General features: G+C 46.8%; 1 long non-coding RNA gene and 1 other non-coding gene across 6 annotated transcripts in view; one reads left to right on the forward strand and one right to left on the reverse strand.

The window, feature by feature from the left end:
* Window positions 1-9332: 9332 nt before the first annotated feature.
* LOC120365984 (uncharacterized) overlaps window positions 9333-24206 on the reverse strand; it is a 39585-nt gene continuing 24711 nt past the window's right edge. Inside the window, exons 3-6 of one of the 5 annotated variants that reach the window (XR_012518079.1) lie at window positions 21457-21609; window positions 14310-15673; window positions 13314-13435; window positions 9333-11210 (exon numbers count right to left, since the gene is read on the reverse strand). This is a non-coding gene — a long non-coding RNA (uncharacterized LOC120365984). The other 4 variants (XR_012518076.1, XR_012518077.1, XR_012518078.1 and 1 more) reach the window with 4 other exon arrangements.
* On the forward strand, window positions 21449-21612 carry LOC120362314 (U1 spliceosomal RNA). Its single transcript, XR_005578261.1, has one exon. It is a non-coding gene; the product is annotated as a U1 spliceosomal RNA (small nuclear RNA).

Consider the following 24206-nt stretch of genomic DNA (forward strand, 5'->3'; position numbering starts at 1 on the left):
TGGATGAAAAGGTGGGTGGGTGTGTGGATGGATGGATGGATGGGTGAATAGAATGGTGGATGGGCAGGCAGGTGGGTAGGTGAGTGAATGGATAAATGGGTGAGTGGGTGTGTGGATGGATGAAGGGATGGGTGGATGGAATGGTGGATGGGCAGGTGGTTGAGTGCATGGATGGGTAGATAGATGGGTGGGTGAATGGGTGAACAAATGGATGAGTGATTCCACTTCAGTGTTTAACAATATCAGACCTTCACAAAAGCACCTCTGCCTGTGCAGCTCCCTCTCCCTGGAGTGTCCTCTCATCCGTCCTTCTTTTTATTCACCTAGAAATTGCTAGGTTCTGAGTCTGCCCATCGTGTTACCAAGGGACAATTGCATTTCTATAGGGAGATCCAAATTTGCATTGTTGAAACCTTAAACAGATGCTTTTGGGTTACATTAATTGGGATCCAGAGGTGAAACCTGATGCCTGCAAACAACAACAACAAATAATAATAATAATAGAAAGCCCACATGGCCAAGACAATCCTAAGCAAAAAGAACAAAGCTGGAGGCATCATGCTATCTGACTTCAAATTACACTACAAGACTACAGTGATCAAAACAGCATGGTACTGGTACCAAAACAGAGATACATACCAATGGAACAGAACGGAGGTCCCGGAAGCAATGCCACACATCTGCAACCATCTGGATCTTTGACAAAACTGACAAAAACATGCAATGTTCTATAAATGGTGTTGGGAAAACTGGCTAGCCAGGTGCAGAAAGCTGAAACGGGACCACTTCCTTACACCTTACACTAAAATTAACTGCAAATTGATTAAAGATTTAAACATAAGACCTAACACAATAAAAATCTTAGAAGAAAACCTAGGCAGTACCATTCAGGACATAGGCACAGGCAAGTAATTCATGACTAAAACACCAAAATCTATGGCAACAAAAGCCAAAATAGACAAATGGGATGTAATTAAACTTATGAGTTTCTGCACAGCAAAAGAAACAATCATTAGAGTGAACTAGCAACCAACAGAATGGGGGAAAATGTTTGCAATCTACCCATCAGACAAAGGGCTAATATCCAAAATCTATAAAAAACTAAGGCAGATTTACAGGAAGAAAACACACAACCCCATCAAAAAGTGGGCAAAGGCTATGAACAGACACTTTTCAAAAGAAGACATTTACATGGCCAACAAACATATGGAAAAAATGCTCATCATCACTGGTGATTAGAGAAATGCATGTCAAAACCACATTGAGATACCATCTCACGCCAGTTAGAACAGCATTCATTAAAAAATCTGGAGACAACAGATGCTGGAGAGGATGTGGAGAAATAAGAACATTTTTACACTGTTGGTGGGAGTGTAAATTCATTCAATGATTGTGGAAGACAGTATGGTGACTCCTCAAGGATTGAGAAATAGAAATTCCATTTGACCCAGCAATCCCATTACTGGGTATATATAAATTGTTCTATTATAAAGACACATGCACACATATGTTCATTGCAGTGCTGTTTACAATAGCAAAGACCTGGAACCAACCCAAATGCCCATCAATGAGAGACTGGACAAATAAAATGTGGCACATATACACCATGGAATACTATGCAGCCATAAAAAAAACAAGTTTATGTCCTTTGTAGGGACATGGATGAATCTGGAAACCATCATTCTCAGCAAACTGACCCAAGAACAGAAAACCAAACACCACATGTTCTCACTCATAGGTGGATATTGAACAATGAGAACACATGGGCATAGGGAGGGGAACACCACACACTGAGGTATGTTGCAGGGTGGGGTGCTAGCAGAGAGACAGCAGGGGGAGAGGAGGCTAGGGAAAGAAAACACTGGGAGAAATGCCTGATGTAGTCGATAGGGAACAGAGACTGCAAACCACCATGGCATGTGTGTACGTATCAGCAACCCTGCAGGATGTGCACATGTACCCCGGAGCTTAAAGTATAATTACAATAAAAATAATAAAATAAAAAATTCAAGTTAAAAAAAACCCATGGGTTTAGGGGTGGAAAGATGTCCTGGTAAAGTGAATACTTCTGAGCACTTACTCTTGCAAGACTGCTCTCTGTGGCTGACTTCATTTCATATTTAAAACAACCCTATGTGGCACTCTGGTTATCATTCCCATTTTGCAGGTGGAGAAACGAGGCACAGTGAAAGAGTATTTTTTTTTCCTTTAAGTAGTTAATCCAAGGACACTCAGCAGGTCTGTGAGCGAACTCAGATTTCAGCCAAGGCCGTCTTACCCCACACTTGAGGCACCTCCTTTTGCCCAGTGGTTGAGGTTAACAGCATTCCCCTTCCTCCTCGGGCTCTGCTGAGCAAAACTCATGACCTGGCCAAATGCTGTGTCCAGGTTCAGCCAGAAGCAGCTCCCCGGGTGACTGCAGTCCTTCCAGAACTTGAGGATCCCACCCCTGACCCAAAACCCACCCATGAAACTCACACCGTGTGCCTCACACAGAAAGCCAAGGCCGCCAGGATGATAAGACAGCAGCCCCATCAGGCAGAAGGGCTCCGACCGCCCTGACGAACCTCAGTGGCAATGCAGACGTCAGAGAGGTTTCCTTCGCAGGCAGCGAGGGGAGAGCCGCGACGCGGAGGTGAGTCACCATGAAAAACGGCAAAGTAGTAACAGCGCCAGGCAAGAACTCCGCTTTCAGCCAAGCCAAACAAATGGCCCAGTAGGGAGGGGTGGTGGCGGGGGCGAGGGGCTGTGATTTCAGTTTATAGGTCTCTAAGGCAGTTTATGAGGCTGCGTGGTCTGTATCATAAGTGGGCAGTATGGTCAATTCTATTATATCTGGGCCCATTCCAGGCCTCAGTGGTTTGAAGGGAAAACCAACGCTAGAGAATAACAGTGCCTCGCCCCATGTCCCCACATACAACTTTCTTCGATGACTCTTTAAATCTGCCCGCCCTCCATATGGCCATGCGCCCAGCTGCTGTTCACCAGCTATCACCAACTGCTGTCCCTTAGCTTGTCCTTGGGAAGCTCAATCCAGTGTGGTTCATTTTCTCTTAGAGGATCGCTGCTCAGGGAAAAAACCCTCCAGCTCGAACTTTCTCAATCCTGCCCATCATTAGCATGAGGCAGAGCAGGAAAAGCTAGAGACGCCCACGGCAGCCCCAGAAACACAGGCTCAGATGGCCGTGGGATGGGGCTCAGGAATCGGTATCTTAAAATGGCCCTGCCCCACCCTTCATGTTGCTAAGAGGAGCCTGGGTGACAATGGTGGGCAGTTCTGGTTTGTGGGTATTAGCATTACCTGGGAGGGGGGTCACAGATGAGTGTTCACGCCCCCATCCCACTTCTGTGTCAGCAGATCTGGGAAGGATCCCAGAAATCAGCTTTTTAAAGCAGCTTCTTGCACAGGGGGCAGGGTCAGCACTGGGGAAACACTGCTGGGCCAGGTGCCCCTCTCCTCCTGCAAAGAAGGGGACACAGTCGGGTACCAGCTTTCCCTGCTTTCACCCTGGGCTTTTTGTTCTTTCTTCCCCCTCTCCAATCACCCTTAGAAGAGTATTTCCAAAGAGAGTTTCCAGGATCACCCAGCATCACCCGGGAACTTGTTAGAAATCCACATTCTTGGGTTCCACTCCAGACCTACCCAACCAGGAAGTATGGGAATGGGACCCAGCCGTCTGCTCTAACAATCCCCCTGGTCTATCTCAAGTCAGGCTCCAGTTGGAGAAGCACTAACTTAGAAGAAGGGGTGAAGATCCGGGCTGGGATTTCCTGAGGACTCACCCTCAGTGACCAACTGTGTGATCTTGGAGAAGACGCTTAGTATCTTTGATCTCATCTCTGCAAGACAACATGGATCCTTGATATGTGTGCACCCCTTCCGAGCTGGGGCACCTTCACCAAACTGAAATCCAAGGGCATAGGCCAGGCAAGTTTTACCACCCAGTCAGCTGCAGACAGGGCAATGGAGGCTGCGCAGACAGCAGCGGATGATGGAAGCGCCTTGTTCTGCCATCCACCAGGTCTAGGACACCCTACCCCATCCTGCAGAGTCAGCCTACGTCATTGTCAAGATCAATACTGACTTTCCAAGAACACTTCAGGCTGATAGCACAACTCCCAAGACCTTGGGCTGTGGTCCCCAAAAGCCAGCAGCAACCAGCACCCAGAGCCCTCCGCTGGCCTGGGCGAGGAGTGCCGCTTCAAAGCTGCACTTTAGAACGGTCACAGCAGTGGGTACCCAGAAAGCCCACTGAGGCAGGATCACAATGGGGCAGGTGGCCTTTGGGTTGGGCCCACGTTCTCCTTGAGAGCGTGTGTCCTTCGGTGTACCCTCTGCACCCTCTCTGGGTGTGGGATTCTGAGCACAGTCACCATGAGGGGAGCAGGGAGTTACAGTGGGGCTTGGCCAAGAGGCTGCCTCCCCAGGCCTGCACACTGCAAAACTCATTTTCCTTCCTGCAGTAACAGGGAGGCCCCAGCTCTGTTCAACACAGCAGGGAGGGCGGGAGTTGAGCTTGAGAACCTGGAGATCTCATCTGGGGAATGGGGTTGGGCGTGCGTTACCCAAACTGATCCCCGGCCAGAGCCAGGACTAGGGTGAGGCCCAAGAGGCATTTGTCTCTGGCACAAATTCAAATCGACGTCCCAAAAACCCAATGATCAAGACCATATATATATATAAAATACACACACACACACACACAGAGTCTTGCTCTATCGTCCAGACTGGTGTGCGGTGGCACCATCTCAGCTCACCACAACCTCTACCTCCCAGGTTCAAGCGATCAATTCTCGTGCCTCAGCCTCCCAAGTAGCTGAGATTACAGACGTGCACCACCATGCCTGGCTAATTTTTGTATTCTTAGTAGAGAAGGGGTTTCAACATGTTGGCCAGGCTGGTCTTGAATGTGATAATTTTTTATATCAAAATTAATACCAGAAAAAACTAGAATGAACAAAATGTTAAAATTGTAAATAAACACAGAACCTGACCCTGACCTTGTACGACCCTGCCTTGCTGGCTACCTGCCCCTCCTAATCCTGGCCCTGGTTTCAATAAAACTTTCTTTCTTATAACAGTCTAGCCAGTAGCAGCAAGCATCAGTTTGCCAGTTTGATTTTTTTTTTTAAATATTTAAGTATTAGTTTTCAAGATTTTTGGTGCACAGTTAAATTTTGCAGTGAGTCCTGCCCCATCTCCCACACTTCAGTGAACCTGCCCTGGCCAGAAACATCGCATAGTGAGATGCTGGTGAGCCTGGCCAGACGAAATCACAGGCGCTGGGTGTCCCAGCAGCCTCAGGAGTTCTGCCGTCTAGGGCGGCTCCTGGGCTCTCTTCTCACTCGGTCAGACTGTATATTTGCAGAGAACCTTCTTGAGTCCATTGATGCTGACTGGGCAGAGCCTTTGCCAGGGGTATGTGCATCAAAGTCTTCTCAACTTTAATGGTGTATGACATTTCTGAGGCAAAATACAGCTCAGCTAATCATATTTTAATAGCTCTACCTTTACAAGCGGCCTGACTTGGAGCGTATACAGTAATATTTTAATTTCTCAGCTCTGATGAGCATCATTCCAACCAGGTATTCAGTTTCTCCATTTATAAATTTTGCTCCCAGATGTTGGATGCCAGGGAACTCTACATAACAGCTCGACCAATAGAACATTTAATATTGGATGTCAGTTTTGGTGTTCCACTCAATTTCCTGGAAAGAGCTTGAAACTCCTCTTATTTAGGCAAAATATCCAATCAGTTCCATACTCCAAGGCCCGGCCCGGATTGCCATATAATACCACATAACTCGGGGCTCTCATTTCTGAAATGCAAATTTGGAGCAGATGTAGGAAAAGTGTGGCATTTATTTCCAAATGCAGCAACTATCAGGCCGAGTCACTGGAGGGATAATTAGCAAGAGGTCAAGTTCAGGAGCCTGTCCCACCAAACCAGGAGACTTGTGGGACATCCACCCCAGTCCTGGTGGGGACACATCACAAGGGGCACTGGGCTGGGGGTCTCGGGTCAGCTACTGATAGAGGAGGCTACACCGTATCTGTAGTCTGGAGCAGCTTTTTCAGTTGACTTAGAATTTTTAAAATAATGATTTCGGCCTGTAGGAAGGTGATCAGCATATAACCCTAAACTTCATTTTATTTTTTATTTATTTCTTTCTTTATTTTTTAAAGATGGGGTTTCACCATGATGGCCAGGCTGGTCTTGAACTCCTGACCTCAGGTGATCCACCCACCTCGGCCTCCCAAAGTGCTAGGATTACAGGTGTGAGCCACTGTGCCTAGCCACCTAAATTTCATTTTAAATGCAAAGCTCAGTCCGGGTGTGGTGGCTCACACCTATAATCCCAGGACTTTGGGATGCCAAGGCGGGTGGATATCCTGAGGTCAGGAGTTCCAGAGGAAGCTGGTCAACATGATGAGACCTTGTCTGTACTGAAAATATAAAAATTAGCCAGGTGTGGTGGTAGGCGCCTGTCATCCCAGGTATTTGGGAGGCAGGAGAATTATTTGAACCTGGGAGGAAGAGGTTGCAGTGAGCCAAGATCATGCCACTGCATTCCAGACTGGATGACAGGGCGATACTCCACCAAAAAAAAAAAAAAAAGAAAGAAACTCAAGAGTATCTGCAGTCACACTGTCCCCCCTTCTTGGCTGGAAGCCAGGCTGACTACCCTCGTTCAGTCCAGCCTTCTCTGTATGATTTTGAGGGAGGCAGGTCACTCAGTTCTTTGAGACTCAAGAGCCTATTTTCTTGGTGATGCCTTCCTGGTGACTCTAATGTCAGTATTCAGCTGAGGAAAAGCGGCCTGGGGTGCAAAAGCCGTGAAAAACACCACGATGTAGGAAGCCAGTGCCTCCGGGGAGCAGGAGCAGCCTCCAGTGCAGACCAGGTGGGATGTCCCAGGGTTGAAAGGTGTTTTTATTTTCAAGAAAGTTACTTCTCAACTCATTGGTACTTCAGTTTCCTAGTCTCAAGGAGGAATGATTGGTTGCTCAGAGAATTCCCTGTGACGATATAAACGGTGGAGTAAATAATAAAGCAAGGCACGCAGAGCCTCCCGAGGGGGAGCAGGTGGAATCCAGGCATCCAATACTGCACTGTGCTCATGGTCCAAACATCATGGAGGCAAGATGACAAGTCCTTCAAAACCGGCCCTTCTGGGGGGACCTAATAATTTCATTCGGTGACGAGGAAGTTAAGAGGTGGTGCATCTAACCTGGCCTCTCCCGGAACCTCACTCTGTACCTCAGTTTCCTCTTCCGTCAAGAGGAGTTTCGGCATGAGAGCATCAAAGTCCCTTTCAGCACTCAAGAGATTACTCTCCCTGCTACCCCTGCTGGGGGTGGAGGGTGTAGACAAAGATGCCTCCCCATATTTTTGCCAGGGGAAGAGGGACACAAGTCCTTAGCGTGTTGAGGCCCCGAGAAGAGCTGAAGGGGTCGAAGCTGCGATGCCACATGGGGGATGTGTGGGTGTCTCCCACCCTTCCTGCCTCTTTCATTCTCTGTCTGGCCCAGTTCAAGAGCATCCCTCCTCTGCCCCTGCAAGGACATCCAGTCACCGTCCCCTCCCTTCTTCCCTTGTCTCTTTCCTTCTCTCCAGAAACCAAGCAGCGTGACCTCCCCTGCAACGGCCTCGAGCCTCCCCATTGTCTGGGGGGTCTGCTGCTAACTGGATCGTAAAAGACGATCCTGCTTCACAGCTGTCTGCAAAGCAGGGTCCCGCTGACTCCGGATAAGTGAAATGCAGACCAAGGACGGGCTTACCTGCTGACACGCTGGGCAGGGCCGGGACTGCAGAAGTCAGAGGCAGCGGCTGGACGCTCAGATGGGAGAGGCAAGGGCTGGGGGAGGAATAATCCCTCCCCGGAGACTGCCTCATGCCTCCGACTCCAGGGCTTCTGTTCAACCAAAGCAGCCAAAGCCCTCCTGGCACACTCCAGTCACAGCAGGGCTCTCTGCGACCGCTTCACAGAGACGCGCAGTCCCGCGAGATCCCCTCCAGAAAGAAGCCCCGTGTCTGAATGGCTCCACCTGGCCGTTCATTCATTTACTCATTCGCTCACTCGAGCTTTGCCTGTTTACCTAGAACCTCTAACAATTCTGGCGCTGAGCTGCACCCTAGGAGTGCACGGATGGTGTGGCGAGGACCGTGGCTTCCCGCCCTGTCTGCTGTCACTCCACAGTAATAAACACCCGTGTTTGGTCAGGGGTGTGGCCACCCAGGCATGAAACTGCACGTCCCACCTCTGTTGAAGCTAGCTGTGGCCATGTGGTTTCACCCCGGCCGACAAGACTGCACACAGTGTGGGGGACCCTTCCTTCCAAAACGGAAGCGCAGTGGGCCCAAGCCCCTGGGCTTCCTCCTCTCAGCGCTCCCCTCTCCTGCTGGCTGAAATGGCAGATGTGAGGGCTGAGGCTCAAGGGGCCAATCTTGAAAAGGTTCCTGGGGACAGAGTCCCCACATGGTAGAGCCACAGACAGAAGAAGCCTCGGCTCAGGACGGCTCGAGGGAGATGCACTCTCTAACCTGGCCTGCCTTCCTCCGGACTTTAGTGTGAAAGAGAAAAACACAGAATCTACCTGAAGCTACTGTGACCTGGGGTTTCCACTGTTTCCAGCTGAGGATAATCGAAACCTGCAGAGCAGGTCACGGTGCCTCAGCCTCCTCAGTAGCTGGGATTGCAGGCACCTGCCACCATGCCTGGCTAATTTTTGTGTTTTTAGTAGGAAAGAAGTTTCACCCCGTTGGCCAAGCTGGTCTCAAACTCCTGACCCCAAGTGACCCACCAGCCTCGGATTCCCAAAGTGCTGGAATTATAGGTGTCAGCCACCATGCCTGGCCTAGACTTCTGACTTTACAGACTAGTGAAAACCTGATTCTAGGCTCCTAGAAAATTTGCACCTGCAGAAATTTGCCAGTCACTTTGGCCTTGCTGCAATACTTCTCAGCTCGGCTCAGGACTGGATGACTTGTCCTGTCTTCCTGCACCCATGGTTGACATATTCCTCAGCCAGATGTGAAGCCCCCTCCTCTCCCTAGGTTCAGACTGTCCCCTTTCAGAATGCCAGCAAGTACCCAGAATGCGGCAAAGGCAAGGGGCCAGGATGAGGCCATCCCACGGCAGGCTGGGTGTTGGGCTAGATGCATCCAGTGACACTGGCCAGGGAGGTCCTGGCCATATGCCAAAGGAACACCAGCAACTCAGAATTCTTATCTTGTGCATGGCTCTGGGGAATCATTTTTATCAGATTAGCCTTCATAAAAATAAATGAATCTATTGCCTCGGGGGCCCCATTGTCATCAAATGGAATCAACACATCTCTGTTTTTATTTCTGTGTAAATTACATGTTTCCAGAATTGTTTGTAGTAATAAATGCAACCATAAAGAGCTGACATATCTGCTTTGTTATTCTTCGTTAGTTTCTTCATTCATTCTGTGAGACTCTCTGTCTTTCGATTTCTCTCTCTCTTTACTTTCCTGAGGCAAATTACCTAAGGCAAGAATGAATTATTGGAAGTGGTTCTATATGGGTCCTGAGGGGTCACTAGACCCTGTTAGTGTCTGTTTCTTGGCCTGGATGCTGGACGCTGGGCTGTATCCAGTGGGTGACTGCTGAAAAAACTGTTCCTTTTTATCTGTGAAATTTTCTGCTTGTGCATTATTCTTCAATAAGATGTTTATTAGATTAAAATAATGAGATACCTCTACACACCTATGAAATGGCTAAAATCCAAAACAATGATGACACCAAATGCTGGTGAGGATGTGGAGCAACTGGAACTCTAACTCACTGATGGTGGGAATGCCAAATGCTGCAGCCACTTTGGAAGACAGTTGAGCATCAAGCCTTGAAAAGACATAGAGTAAACTTCCATGCATATTGCTCAGTGAAAGAAGCCCATCTGCAGAGGCTACGTGGTGCATGATTCCAACCATATGACATTCCGGAAAAGGCAAAACCATGAAGATGGTCAAAAGATCAGTGGTCTCTGGGGTTGAGGGGACGGGGGAATAGGAAGAACACAGGGTGTTTTCAGGGCAGCGAAACTACTCTGTAGGATACTCTGACCGGGACACATGTCTTGTTTTTTTCTTTTCTGGAGACAGAGTCTCACTCTGTCACCCAGACTGGAGTGTAATAGCGCAATCTCGGCTCACTGCAATCTCCGCCTCCCGGATGCCTCAGCCTCCAGAGTAACTGGGATGGCAGTCATACGCCACCATGCCTGGCTCATTTTTTGGTATTTTTAGTAGAGATTGGGGTTTCATCATGTTGGCCAGCCTGGTCTCAAACTCCTGATGTCAGGTGATCTGCCTGCCTCAGCCTCCCAAAGTGCTGAGATTATAGGTGTGAGCCACCACAGCTGGCTGGGACAAATGTATTCATATGTTTGTCCAAGCCCATTGAATGTGCAGACCCAAGAGCCGACCCTGGGGTAAGCTGTGGGCTTCAGTGAATAATAACCTATTAATATTGGCTCATCAGTTGTGACAAAAGTACCACAAGATATAAATAACAGAAAAAACTAGAAGGTGGGGGACTGGGAAAGGAGCATGTAGAACCTCTATAGTTTCCGCTCAATTTTTTTTTGTGAACCTAGAGTTACACAAACATTTTTTAAATGTATTGTTGAAAAAAAATACTAAAAGCATGATGGGTGGCAGCCACCAGCAGCCCTCACCATGCCTGCAATGCCCGCTCAGTCTGTGAGGAGGGCCCATCCCGAGGCCAAGCAGACCACCCACGTGGCCAGAGCGGCTCAGCTGCCCTGCATCCAGCGAGGTCTCAAGATGCTCCCAGGCATTCCAGAAAGGAGTGCCTAGAACAGCCTGGAATGTGGGCACAGGAGACTGGAGAGAGAAGACCAGGGTCGGACAGGCACAACAGTAAGATTTCTGCACAGAGACGTCTCCACTCACAAAAGCATGCCAGGTCTGCACGAGTCTGTGTTCCTGAAGAACAGCGGTCACGGTTCATCTGTGTAAGCAGACAGCTCCATACAGGGTCCTCGGGGCGTGGTCACTACGAAACACCCAGGCTGGGGGTTCTGCAGAACCCCAGCTCCGAGGTGGCCCCTTGGCTCTGACGGATGCTGTGCTTGTGTTTCAGACAAGAAGCAGCTTGGCCATAAGGTGAGAGGAGCTGAAGTGTGTATGAAGCCACCACAAGAACACTGGCTTGTTTGTCCTGAAAAGGAAAATCACAGCTCACCACATTAAAAAAACAAAACAAAACACTTGTGATAAAATATATATAAAATATATTATATATATAAATAAAAATATAATATATATTTTCTATTAAAATATATTTTTATTTATATATTTATAAATAAAATATATATATTTATATATTATATATATTTATTTTTTATATATAAATATACATTTATAATATATATAATATATAAATATAAAAATATATTTTTATATATTTATATTTATATTTTTTATTTATATAAAATATATTTTTATATTAAATATAAAATACATTTTATAATATATATATATATATATATATATATATATATATATATAATTTGCCAGTTAGCCATTTTTAAACGTAAAATTGAGTGGCATTAATTGCATTCACAATGCTTTCTAACCATCACCGCCATCTAGTACCAAACATTTCCATCATTCCAGACAGAAACTCCGTAAACATTTAACAGTGAAAGCTCCTCATCCCCTCCTCCCCCACCCCTGATAACCCTAAATCTACTTTCTGTCTCCTGAATCTGACCACTCTAGATACCTCATGCAAGCGGGATCAGACAGCATTCACACTTTTGTGTCTGGCTGCCTGCACTCCCAGCGAAGTTTTCCACTCGTGTTGTAGCCGTGGGTCAGTGCCACATTCCTTTTTATGACTGAATAATATTCCACTGGGTGCATAGACCACAACTTGCTTATCCATGTACCTGCTGATGGGCATTTAGGGAGTTTCTCCTTTTTAAACATCGTAGATAAAGCTGCTGTGAACATTTATGCAGGCATATATTTTCCATTCTCTTGGGTAGATACCTAGGAGTGGAATTGCTATGTCATATGGTAATTCTATGACTAAAGCTTCTAGCATTTTTAAAACTGCTTATACGGTGCAGTACAATGGCTCACACCTGTAATCCCAGCACTTTGGTGGGCTGAGGTGGGCAGATCCCTTGAGCCCAGTAGTTCAAGGCCAGCCTGGGCAACACAGTGAGATCCTATCTGTACAAAAGATACAAAAATTAGCCAGGCATGGTGGTGCACACCTGCAGTCCCAGCTACTCAGAAGGCTGAGGGAGGAGGATTGCTTGAGCCTGAGAGGTCAAGGCTGCAGAGAGCCATCATGACACCACTGCACTTCAGCTCAGGTGACAGAGTGAGAATCTGTCTCAAAAAAAAAGAAATAAAATAACCCTGCTCCACAAAACAGAGCCACTGTTCACTGAGCACATGTGGCCTGTGCAGGGAGCAGGCTAAGGGTTTTACGGTCAGAATTCTGTTTAATAATCCTACCAACACCATGAGGTAGGTGATACTGTTGTCTCCATTTTACAGATGGAGAAACAGTCCCACAGCTGATGTCAGAGGTGGAATCTAGCCCTCTTTGAATCCAAAACCTCCACTTTGACCTGGGGTGTTAGAATTCTACAAAGCTTTGCAGGTGTGAAAATGAGAATGATCATGGCAGTAGATATTGGACACTGAACCTTGCAACCAATGCGGACGTGTGGCTGTGGATTCCCCACAGGGACACTTGCTGGTCGATAAAGTGCATCACGTGACAGGGGTTACATAATGCAGAGAGGATAACGCTCTCTGACTCAACTCATGCCCTCCCCAAATGGGATAGTAATGAGAGTTGATTTTGCTATTCTCACCACCAGGATCTAATCAAACATGAGAACAGACCAGATATGAGAAGGACCCAACAGATATTCCCAGTCCAGGCACGTGGTTAGTTCTGCCCAGCATTAGGGCACCAATGCCTCCTGCCAGCTTCATCTGCTGACTGAGTTTTGTCACTCACAGAATAAGAGCTATCTTGCATTTAGAACTTCACTCGTATGTTCTATTGGCCCATCATGTGCTCTGGTTATGACCCGATAATAAAGTTCAGTACTTGTAAGGTCATTAAAAGATGATCCGTCAGCCGGGCACGGTGGCTCACACTTGTAATCCCAGCACTTTGGGAGACCAAAGCAGGTGGATCACAAGATCAGGAGTTCAAGACTAGCCTGGCTGATATGGTGAAACCCAGTCTCTACTTAAAATACAAAACTTAGCTGGGCGTGGTGGCATGTACCTGCAATTCCACCTTCTTGGGAGGCTGAGGCAGAAGAATCACTTGAACCCAGGAAGCGGAGATTGCAGTGAGCCAAGATCATGCCACTGCACTCCAGCCTGGGTGACAGAGCAAGACTCCATCTCAAAAAAAAAAAAAAGAGAGAGAGACAGTCAATTGCCTGAAAATGCTTAAATAGGAGTCCAGTCAGTTCAGTGTGATGGGGGAGTGGTCTCCAGGATGCCTTCTGGGTACAATAGGTCACAGGGCAACTTTCTCTAATAAAGGCAGGATTCAATGCTGCTGATAAGCAAGAACTCCTGGCTGTGTTCAGGCCACCTCAAATGCATTCGCCTTCTGTGGGTTATTAAATTACATGCATATTTAACTGAAAATGATTATCTCCTCACTGGTTTCAGTGGACATAGTTAAGGGCGGTATTTCAGTTCTGTTGTAGTTTTAAAACCAAAACTCAAAACATCAGTTTCCGTGTTCATGTTGATTCTCCCTCAGAAATACACACCGGGGTGTGTTACAATCATTTCTCAACCATTTGAGCTTTCGATGTGCTTGTAGGTATGTTTATTTGGTCTTGGGCTGCATTTTTCACTTAAAAATCAGGATCATATGTCTAATCTCAAAGGGTAGGATCATCCCGGCTGCCATGCTCATTTGGCACATGTTCGTGCTGGTTTAGCATCAACACATGGCTTCCATGGGAGGATTTGCAATTTTATACTTTGCAAAAGACAGCTTTCTGTTGCATCCCCCGTATTGTGAGGAACAAACTATTTTCTTATTTGAAAAAAAAGAACCTGCCCTTTTATGGGAAAACTAGTTTAGCTCTGTGTATATTACGCCACATGAAAGCGTTTTGCCTTCATTTGTGGCTGCCTGATTACAAAGACAAGATCTTTAATTAAAATTGGTTTGGTTATGTGTATTTCTTTCAAAGAAAACCATCAAAATAGCATTTGTGACTCATTACCTTCTTAACAGTGATGTTCTCCTTCTTACCTCAGTGCTGAGCCTGTTCTGATGGAGATGCTGACCTTGAAGGGTCAGGGGACTGTGGCAACAAGGAGCCTTGTCTTCGTCCTCCGGTTGGCTTTCTGGTGCTGTGACTTTGACCTGGGCAGTGAGTTTTCATCTGATCAATTATTTTGAGGGCATGGAAACCTCTGGGTCTTACCTGAGTCCAGGAGGGTAGGGCTGAGGCCTCTGCAGGCCAGCTAGCATCCTTTGGGTGGACCCTAGGCTGAAGCACCAGGGGATGCCCTGGTTCAGCTTGGCTTGAAGGCCAGGGAAGGCCGGAACTGATTTTCTCATTATCCCTAGGGTGGATTTGGGATCACATGGCTTGCGGGAACTCTTCCCAGCCGAGGAACAAGATTGCCTAGATCCGAGGGCTGTCTAACATGTTAGCAAAATTAGTGCATAGCAATATTTTTGAGAATCTGTGGTTGGGCATTTTGTGTTTTTTCTTCTGCCAAAACAAGCTTGCTAACTTCTTTGCTTCTCTGTTTGCTGCAAAGAAAAGCAAGGGAGGGGGGAACGCCAAATCATTTGCACATTTCACGTTGACAGAGCCCCGTGCTAGCATGATCCCGGAGGCCGGACGGGAAGCCAGGCTCCTCGGGCGGGGCTTGTAATAACAGGGTGACCCGGGCTCACTTCCCACCTGATCCCAGTGGGAGCTGCTCTTCCTCCTCCTCTCCCATGAATACAGAGCTTTTAAAAAAGTGACACAGTAAACGGGAATCTTTGACTTTTCTAAGTGTGAGTGGTATTTTTCAGTCTTCCCTCCTCCCCACCTAGGCAAGACCAGCCATATCCCAATTTCTTAGGCAAGTCCTAATGACAACAGCTAAGCTTTAATGAGCACATGCTATGTACTGGGTCCTAGTCCAAGGGCCTTCTGCTCACTGATACATGTAACCCTCATAATAACCTAGAGCCGGATTGTTAAGATTGAGTCTTAGTTCTGCTGAGCTGTGTGACCCTGCACAAGTTACTTAACCTCTCTGTGACTCTGAAAGACACAATGGAGAAAATCGTGTGACCCACCTCAAAATGTTGTTTTAAGTAAATAAAGCTAAATAGGCAATGCTCTCATTAGTAATGCCGGGTACATGGCTTAGCTGTTACTATCCCATTGTCCTGGAGCAAGGTGATTACCTAAGAGCACACAGTACATTACTGGCAGAGCTGGGCTTCGGGCTTCTGACTACTAGACTGCAGTACCTTGGGTAGAGGCAGCGGCTGCAAGATGCCATCACGGTGTCAGGGTATGCGCAGAGAAGGGCTCCTTACGTGAGCTTTCCACAGTGGCTGCAGGGCATAGTTGCATGCAAGCGAACACAACATCAAGGCATCTGTGCCTGAAAGAAAGAACGTGTCAAATGATGACTGCTCACCACCATCCTAAAGAGAAAGGGTCCTCCCTTTGCCTGGCTGGTTCCTGGGTTGGGGTGTGGTATGGGGACAAGAAAAGCAGGATGGTGGGGATCTGGAAGGTGGGACAGACAGAGGCTGCATGATGTAACAGCCAGTGTGTGTGACCAGCCAAAGGTCCGTCAGTGGGGCTTGGTTAAATAAATGGTATAAATTTCACACAGCTGCCACCAGGATGGAGGAAGCTCTTTGGGGGCTGATAGGGAAGAAGTACCAAGGTCTATTGCTAGGAGGAAGCAAAAGGGTGTGTATGATGCACTAACTTTCGTTGGAGGAATAATATATATACAGACATCCCTCGCTGTACTCCAAGACTTGTTGGTTCCAGGACCCCTGACTATATCAGATCTGTGCATATTCTAGTCCTGCAGCTGGCCCTGTGGAACCCACAATACCAACAGTCAGCCCTCTGCATGTGCATCCATGAACACTGTATTTCCATCCTTGTTTGGTTGAAAAAAATTCACATGTAAATGGATACGTGGATTCAAACCCATGTTGAACCAGTTCAAACCCACATTGTTCAGGGTCCATTGCAGTTGCATTTTCTCTTATGTGCATAAAGTAATCCCAGAAGAATGGAAGTGGTTATCCAGGAAGGGAGCACAGAGGAGGAGATACTAGAACCTGAGTAAACGGAGCACAGAGATGGGAGTGAGCTCTCTCTACATGCGTGTCTGTGTACTGTATGTACATATGTATCACATATATGATGTATACATAATTTCATCCATGTATACATTATTGATTAAATATTAATAAAACAGTAATATTTATTAATGTTATTATGTATATATATATATATATATATATATATTTTTTTTTTTTTTGAGATGGAGTTTTTCCCTCTTATTACCCAGGCTGGAGTGCAATGGTGCAATCTCGGCTCACCACAACCTCCGCCTCCTGGGTTCAGGCAATTCTCCTGCCTCAGCCTCCTGAGTAGCTGGGATTACAGGCACGCGCCACCATGCCCAGCTAATTTTTTGTATTTTTAGTAGAGACGGGGTTTCACCATGTTGACCAGGATGGTCTCGATCTCTTGACCTCGTGATCCACCCGCCTTGGCCTCCCAAAGTGCTGGGATTACAGGCTTGAGCCACCGCGCCCGGCCCCATAATTAATATATTATTAAATATTTTATATTTATGTATTTGTATAATTATACATTACTATGTTATAATAATGTATTATTAATTACATGTTAATAAGATATTCATATTAATTTATTATATTTACTAATGCTATATATTTATTTGTATATTTATTAATGTGTATTAGAAATATATTTATTAATGTATATTATAAATATATTTATTAATGTATATTAATATACATTTGTTAATGTATATTAATATAGTCATATAAAATATATTGTTTGTTAATATATTAACATATATTAATTTATAATTGTATAATGTATATTACTATACATTAATATATAAATACACATTTGTATATTATATGCATCAATTAATGCATATTAATGTATGTTAATAAATTTATTTATGTATATTTGTTAATGTTATGATTAATAAATATACATGTGTATGTACATTAACCTATGTGAATAGGTAAATGTGTATATTCCTAATAACAGAGCCTGAAAATATCATAAAGCAAAATTTTATAGTAAAAAAGGAGAAACCAAGAAATCAACCATCATAATTGGAGATACTAAAATCCTGCTCTCAGTAGTTGACCAAAGTAGGCAACAGAAATCGGTAAAAATATAAAAGACTGCAACAACCCTAGCGAGTACCTTGATGTAACAGAACGCATAGAATACTCACTCAACAATCGTGGAACACTCACCCTTTGTGAGTGCATGTGAAACATTCCTCAAGACAGACCATATGCTGGGCCATAAAAAGAGCTGTAATCCATTGCAGAAGACTAAACGTCCAGAATATGTTCCCTGACCACAATGGAATTCAGTTAGAAATCAGCAAGAAAATATCTAGAAAAAAAATCCCAAGAGACTTGGAAATTAAGGCACACTCTTCCAAATCATCCATGGGTCACAGAAGCAACCACAGGGGAGCGGTGGATCAAGGAGCAAGGACACTGACGCCTCCAGAAATACAAGACTGGCTCAGTCGAGCACGGGAGTCCTTGGATGACGAAGCACACAGCGGCCCCGCGGTCCAGACAAGCCCAGAGCTGCGGTGCTGTCTCTCTGGCCGAGGTGGTGGCAGAGGTTGTTGGAGTTTCTCTTCTCTGACCTCCCCTCCCAGCACCGACTAGAAGCCCAGCCTTCTGGGACTGCCAGCTGGAGGGAGCCTCATGCCGAGGCAGGCAGGGAAGGTGACCCTTCCTCCTGGTCTGGGAATCATTTTGTATGGCTAAAATAGAAGCAGCCCTTTTATCCAAGGAGAGGGGCATAATCACCAAATGCGCATGAAGCCGCTAAAACTCTGGGAGCCGACGGCCCTCTGGTTTAATTACACAGTGGGGCCATATTCCACCAAAAGCAATTACATTTTAGATCTTCTCTCACACACACATACAGGCACGTGCACGTGCACACACACACACACACACACACACACACACACACACACACATGCCATGCCCAGCCTCCAGGGGCAGCCAGCAGGACTTCCCAGCCCCACCCGCCCTCCGTCTCTGAGAGGGGAGTATATATTTAGCCTTTTGCAGGGTGAGGATATTATTGAATTAGATATTTGTTCACGTAGTCCAATATGCCTCAGTCCACAAGAACAGAGTGTAAGTTTCCTTCCCTCCTGTCCTTTCTGCACACTACCTAGCTCCCCAGATGCAACCAGGGTTGTCAATCTCTTGCATATGCTTCTGAAAACCATTCACACCATAAGCCCGTCTATCCCTCCACAGTCCTTATTCCGGAAGGGATAATGTGAGCCTTTTGTATCATCTGTTTGGTAAGTAGGCAACCAGTTCTCCTCCCAGCAAACAAGTTGGCCTCCTTCAGGAGAGCTCCCTGTTGGAAGTCAAATAAAGGGTCTGTCTCCAACGAGGGCCCGTTCCAGGTAGCAGTCGCTTGAGCCACAGCCACTGTGCCCAGAGCTGGTTAATGAGCGGGCCTCGAGGTCTCCACCCTCCCCAGTTGCAGCCGTGAAAGGCCCCCTTTGTGACAGGGGAGGGCTCCAATGGGGCACAATGATCTCTTGTCGGAAAGGCCTCCTGGAGCTGTCCAGGAGCAGCTGAGAAGGAAGGGAGCAATTTTGCAGCCGCCCCCACGGCCTAGTGGAATCTGTGGAGACTCACGTTTCCAGGCCCAAGCTGGCAAGTGGGCTCCTTCCCCAGGCAGACCCGACCTCTGCCTCGAGAAGGCCAGGGGTGCAGGTCACAGAGCCTCAATGTCACCCTTCTCCAAGATAGGCCAGCCCTGGTGCGGGGGCCACAGGGGAGCAGCACCAGGCCTCCGCCAACCCTCTTGGCCACCAGAGGAGCAAGGCTCCCAAAAGGGTGTGATGGCCTCAGATCTGTAGTTCCAGGTGATTCCATTCTTCCTGTTATTCTACAACTAAGTGCTTCACACATTTGGGAAGTATTATTAAATACGGGTCTGTCAGATGGTCTGTGGTCAGAGCTAATTTCTTCCAGTTTGCAGAGAGTCTAGTTACCAACCCCTCCAGAGGAGCTGTCAGAATTGCTGTGACTGCAGATGCCACTTGCAAAGTTTCTGCTGGCTCCAAGGCCCGGGCCCTGCCTTGGAACAGACCTGTGCCTTTGCAGCATTTCTTTAGAATTCTCTCCAAGATCACAGTTCTCTACTGGTTGGAATTTAAATCCAAAATCCGGGGCAATTGCGTGATCACTGAAAACCTAACAGAGTAATTATTTTCATTCACTCCAGTGGGATGAAAGTTTGAGATTTTATGTTGTCTTAGGGTTATCCCAAAGGCAAACCTATAATTGATTTTTTTGAAAAAATGGATCTGACATTTTAAACATTCTTTTCACATTTCTCCAAGGCATTTGACAGACACAAATTCTCCCAACATTCCAGAGAAAAGAGATGGGGATTATACTATGCTCTGGGTAAGAAGATGCATCAGCAAGAGTGGAATGAGGTTTCCATTTGTCAAAAGAAGTCAGCATTGTGGCAAAGGCTCCCGGGTGTGTGTCCTGCTCCCAGCTTTCAGCCCCAAGGCTGACACAGGGACAGATAGTGACATATGATGGCATGTACTCTGGGATCAAGAGAACAGAATGTAGATAGAGCCAGAGGGCATGCGTTCAAATCCTGGCCCTCCCTGTTCTAGCCACGAAAACCTGAGCAAGTTACCTGACTTTGGGCGTCTTCGTGTTCTCATCTGTAAAATGGGTGTAATAATGTAATAGTATCTAACTATTACTTAAAGAAGTTAATACTCAGAAGTGGGTTAAAGGCCCTTGGGGCATAATATTTATTTATTATATATTTTTTATTTTTTTCAGACAGAGTTTCTTGTTGACCAGGCTGGAGTGCAGTGGTGCAATCTCAGCTCACTGTGACCTCCACCTTTTGGTGTCAAGCAATTCTGTCTCAGCCTCATGAGTAGCTGGGATTACAGGCACCTGTCACCACACCAGCTTTTTTTTTTTTTTTTTGTATTTTTCGTAGAGAGGGGTTTCACCATGTTAGCCAGGCTGGTCTCGAACTTCTGACCTTGTGATCCGCCCACCTCAACCTCCCAAAGTGCTGGGATTACAGGTGTGAAGCACTGCGCCCAGCCCTTTGGTGCACAATAAATGCCCAGTAGGTGTCGCTATGCTCATCCTCCCTTCCTGCCCTTCTTTCACCCATGGCAAGGTGCCACTCTCTGGAGGAGGCTGTCCACCTGTGGGTTTGCCAGGTGGCTGAAAGGCCAGCAAAGGGCCAAGGCTCTGACTTTTTGTCCCATTGATAAGCTCAGACCTAGAGAACAACAAAAACCTTAAAGTGTCAGTCAGCACCTCAGTATATCCCTACGTGGCGGTGCTACAAGGCTGGGCCCAACAGCAGACACAAGCAGAGGCTGGGCCTGCAGGGAAGAGGGACCCAGTCAGGCACAGTGTGATCCGACCTTGGCCCCTGCCATGGGCAGGTTTATGTGTCAGCGTGGCCAGGCTCTAGTGCCAGTGATTCAATCAAACCCTCGTCTAAATGTTGCTGCCAAGGTATGTGGCGGATGTGCTTAACCTCTTCCATCAGTCAGCTTTAAGGAAAGCAGATTACCTTTGACAGTGTGGGTGGGCTCACCCAATCAGGTGGAGGCCTGATAAGCAAAATCCAAGGTATTCCTGGGATGGAGGAATTCTGCTTCAAGACTGCAGCATCAGCTTCTACCTGGGTTTCCAGCCTGCTGGCCTTCCCTGTGGATTTCAGACTTGCCAGCCTCCACAGCCATGAGAACCTGTGTGTGTGTGTGTGTGTGTGTGTGTGTGTGTGCGTGTGCACGTGTGTGTGTGTGTGTGTGTGTGTGTGTGTGTGTATTCTGTTTCTCTGGAAACCCTGATTGCTAATACCACTCCTACGACTAAGCTGGGCGGGAGGTGTGAGGGGAGGTCTTCTCATCACTGTTGGAATGATAAAGTTCTAAGCCGCTTTTTGAGTGCTAGCTGATTGCTGGGCAGAGTGCTAAGGGGTTCCACTGTCTCATTTAAGCCAACTCGTCACCTCCTTTCGTTTCTCAAAACTTCCACATGAGACACTGCTGTATCATAAGACTCATGCATTTAAAATTTTAAGGTTGATGCTTACCTGGCAGGGGAGATACCATGGTCACGAAGGTGGTTTCCCCAGGGCGAGGCTTATCCATTGCACTCCGGATGTGCTGACCTCTGCGATTTCCCCACATGTGGGAAACTCGACTGTATAATTTGTGGTAGCGGGGGGCTGCGTTCGCGCTTTCCCCTGAAAAAAAAAAATTTAAGGTTGTTCCCAAATTACTTAACCTGGAGAGTTCAGCTGCTGATACTCTCAGCAATAACAGATTTAGTCCAGAGGGTGAAAAATGTTACTTCCTTTTGTTCCCCCATTCATCCATCAGTGGGTAATTGGGTCACCTCCACCTCTGGGCTGTTGTGCACGGTGCTGCTGTGAATATGTGTGCAAATATCTCTTTGAGATCCAGTTTCTGTCTTTTTGTTTCTTGTTTTTTTTAAGCAATGGGTTATCTCTATCATCCAGGCTGGAATGAAGTGGTGTGATCACAGCCCACTACAGCAATGAACTCCTGGCACAAAAGATCCTCCCTCCACAGCCTCCTGAGTAGGTAAGACTACAGATGTGAGCCACCAAGCTCTGCCCCATTTTCAGTTCCTTTAGATATACACCCAGAAAAGGTGTCTGGGGCATTAGTATTCACATTTTCTCAACAGTTCTAGTGAGGCTGGACCTATTTTCATATCCATATTGGCCAGTTCACGTTATTTTTAGCATAGCAGTTTAGCATGATATCATTGTGTCTGTGTCTGTATGTCCATATTATCACACACTGCTTAGCTGCAGAGATGATGCCTGGCACATTTAGCCCATGGTCTGGCCCTTAGCACATACTTTTACTTGCTGAGTGGCAAATAAGAGATGCTGAGCCTGGTCCCAAAACAATTTTTTTTTTTTGCATTTTTAGTAGATATGGGGTTTCACCATGTTGATCAGGCTGGTCTTGAACCCTTGACCTTCTGATCTGCCCACCTCAGCCTCCCAAAGTGCTGGGATTAAAGGCATGAGTCACTGCCCCTGGCTTTTTTTTTTTTTTTTTTTTTTTTTTTTTTTTTTGCATCAATTGTATACTTTGGTGCTAGGCACTGTAGCAAGCATTTCTCTATGAATTCAGGCCACCATAAGATCTAGGGCTTTTCCAGGCAAAGACTCATCAGCTTTTCTCCAGCAATGTCCCAGTCAGTGGAAGAGTCAGGAGATGCTGAGCCTAGTCCCAGAAAGCCAGTCCTGTCCTTCACAGAGAATGTTTGTTATCACCCAGTTATTCATTTCCCTAATATCCATTATTAGAATTTTCTGCCAGGCAAATGGCCATTGCCAACAAAGGCTACATTTCCCAGATTCCCTTGCAGCTTGTATGGTCATATGACCAAACACTGGCCAATGGGGTGTGAGTGGAAGAGGAAGTGATAGGTATAATTTCCAGGTCATGCCCTCAAGGGAAGGGATATACGAGGGGTGGCAGCCCAAACATTGAACAACCAATAGAGCACAGGCAATTAGAATACATGGCACCAGGAGGAGCCTCTCCACCATGCCAATGTGCACCAACCTCACCATTAGCCATGGACAGCTCTCTCTTTGGTCAGAAAGAGGACTTGGAGGTGAGCCATGCAGATGGGGACAGCAGCCTATGGTTGGCAGAGGAACCAGAAAGACAGAGATTTCGGATCTCTGGCACAGGGAACTACCACTCGGACCTGCACACTGCGCACCTGGAGTGCTGTGAATGAGCAAGACTTAGTTTCCTCTCATTCAGATCTGTGCGGTTCTGGATCTGCACGGTAGCAGCCAAGCCCATACTCCAGACACATCTCCTACTCTCTCCTCTTCTCCTCCTGCACTAGTTTTGCTTTCCAGGAAAAGAAAATGGAAAATTTTCCTACAACAGCTTCTGTCATCTCAGTGCAGCTGCAGGGCATGGAACAGCTATTGCTGGGTGTAGCGGGCTGAATGGTAGCCTTCAGTCACTACGCCTCACCAAGAAGAGACGGCCACATCCTAACCCTGAGCCTGTGCATGAGTTCTTCATTGCAAAAGGAGTCTTTGCACATATTATCAGTTAGGCATCTCAACATGAGATCATCCTGTTTGGGGAGGTTCTTGAGTCCTATGACAGTGCCCTTATAAGAGAGAGAAGAGGAAGACACAGAGACAGAGATTGGTGCGAGGTTACGAAAGCCCAGGAGTGCCCGGAGCCACCAGGAGCTGGACGAGGCAGTAAAGAGCCACGCTGGAGACTCCAGAGAAAATAGAGCCCTGCTGACAGCTTGCTTTCAGGCTCTGGCCCCTAGGACTATGAGAAAATAATTTTCTGTTGTTTTAAGCCACCAAGTTTGTGGTGGTAATTTTCTTTGGCTGCCCCAGGGCACTCTCCCACACCACGGTGACTATTTTTCTCTGCCATCTCGGACATTTTTGTCTCCTGCAGAAGAGAGTGTGGCCCTATGTAAAAAGCATGGATGAGTAGTCCAGGGTAGTTGCTTGGTGGTCCCACAGACTTCAGATGCCCCTGGGTTCTCAGATTGCATCTACCCCATGAGGTTCAACCGTGAGAACACCAGCCTCACCCTGCCCAGCCACACCCACCCAGCCTCACTTTGCTCCTCTCAGCCTTCCCTTCTGAAGGATTCCCGTGACAGGTGCAGGCATGGATTCCTCTCCTTGCGGGTTCTGTGAAACTCCACAACCTGCTGCAGAGGTCTTGACTCCTGCTATGGAAAGGGTGGGTGGTCAGAATGCAGGACTGTCTCCTCAAGACACCAGGGCATTGGGATGACACAGAC

Source organism: Saimiri boliviensis, chromosome 1 (assembly GCF_048565385.1).
Source record: "Saimiri boliviensis isolate mSaiBol1 chromosome 1, mSaiBol1.pri, whole genome shotgun sequence".
Classification (NCBI taxonomy): Eukaryota; Metazoa; Chordata; class Mammalia; order Primates; family Cebidae; genus Saimiri; species Saimiri boliviensis.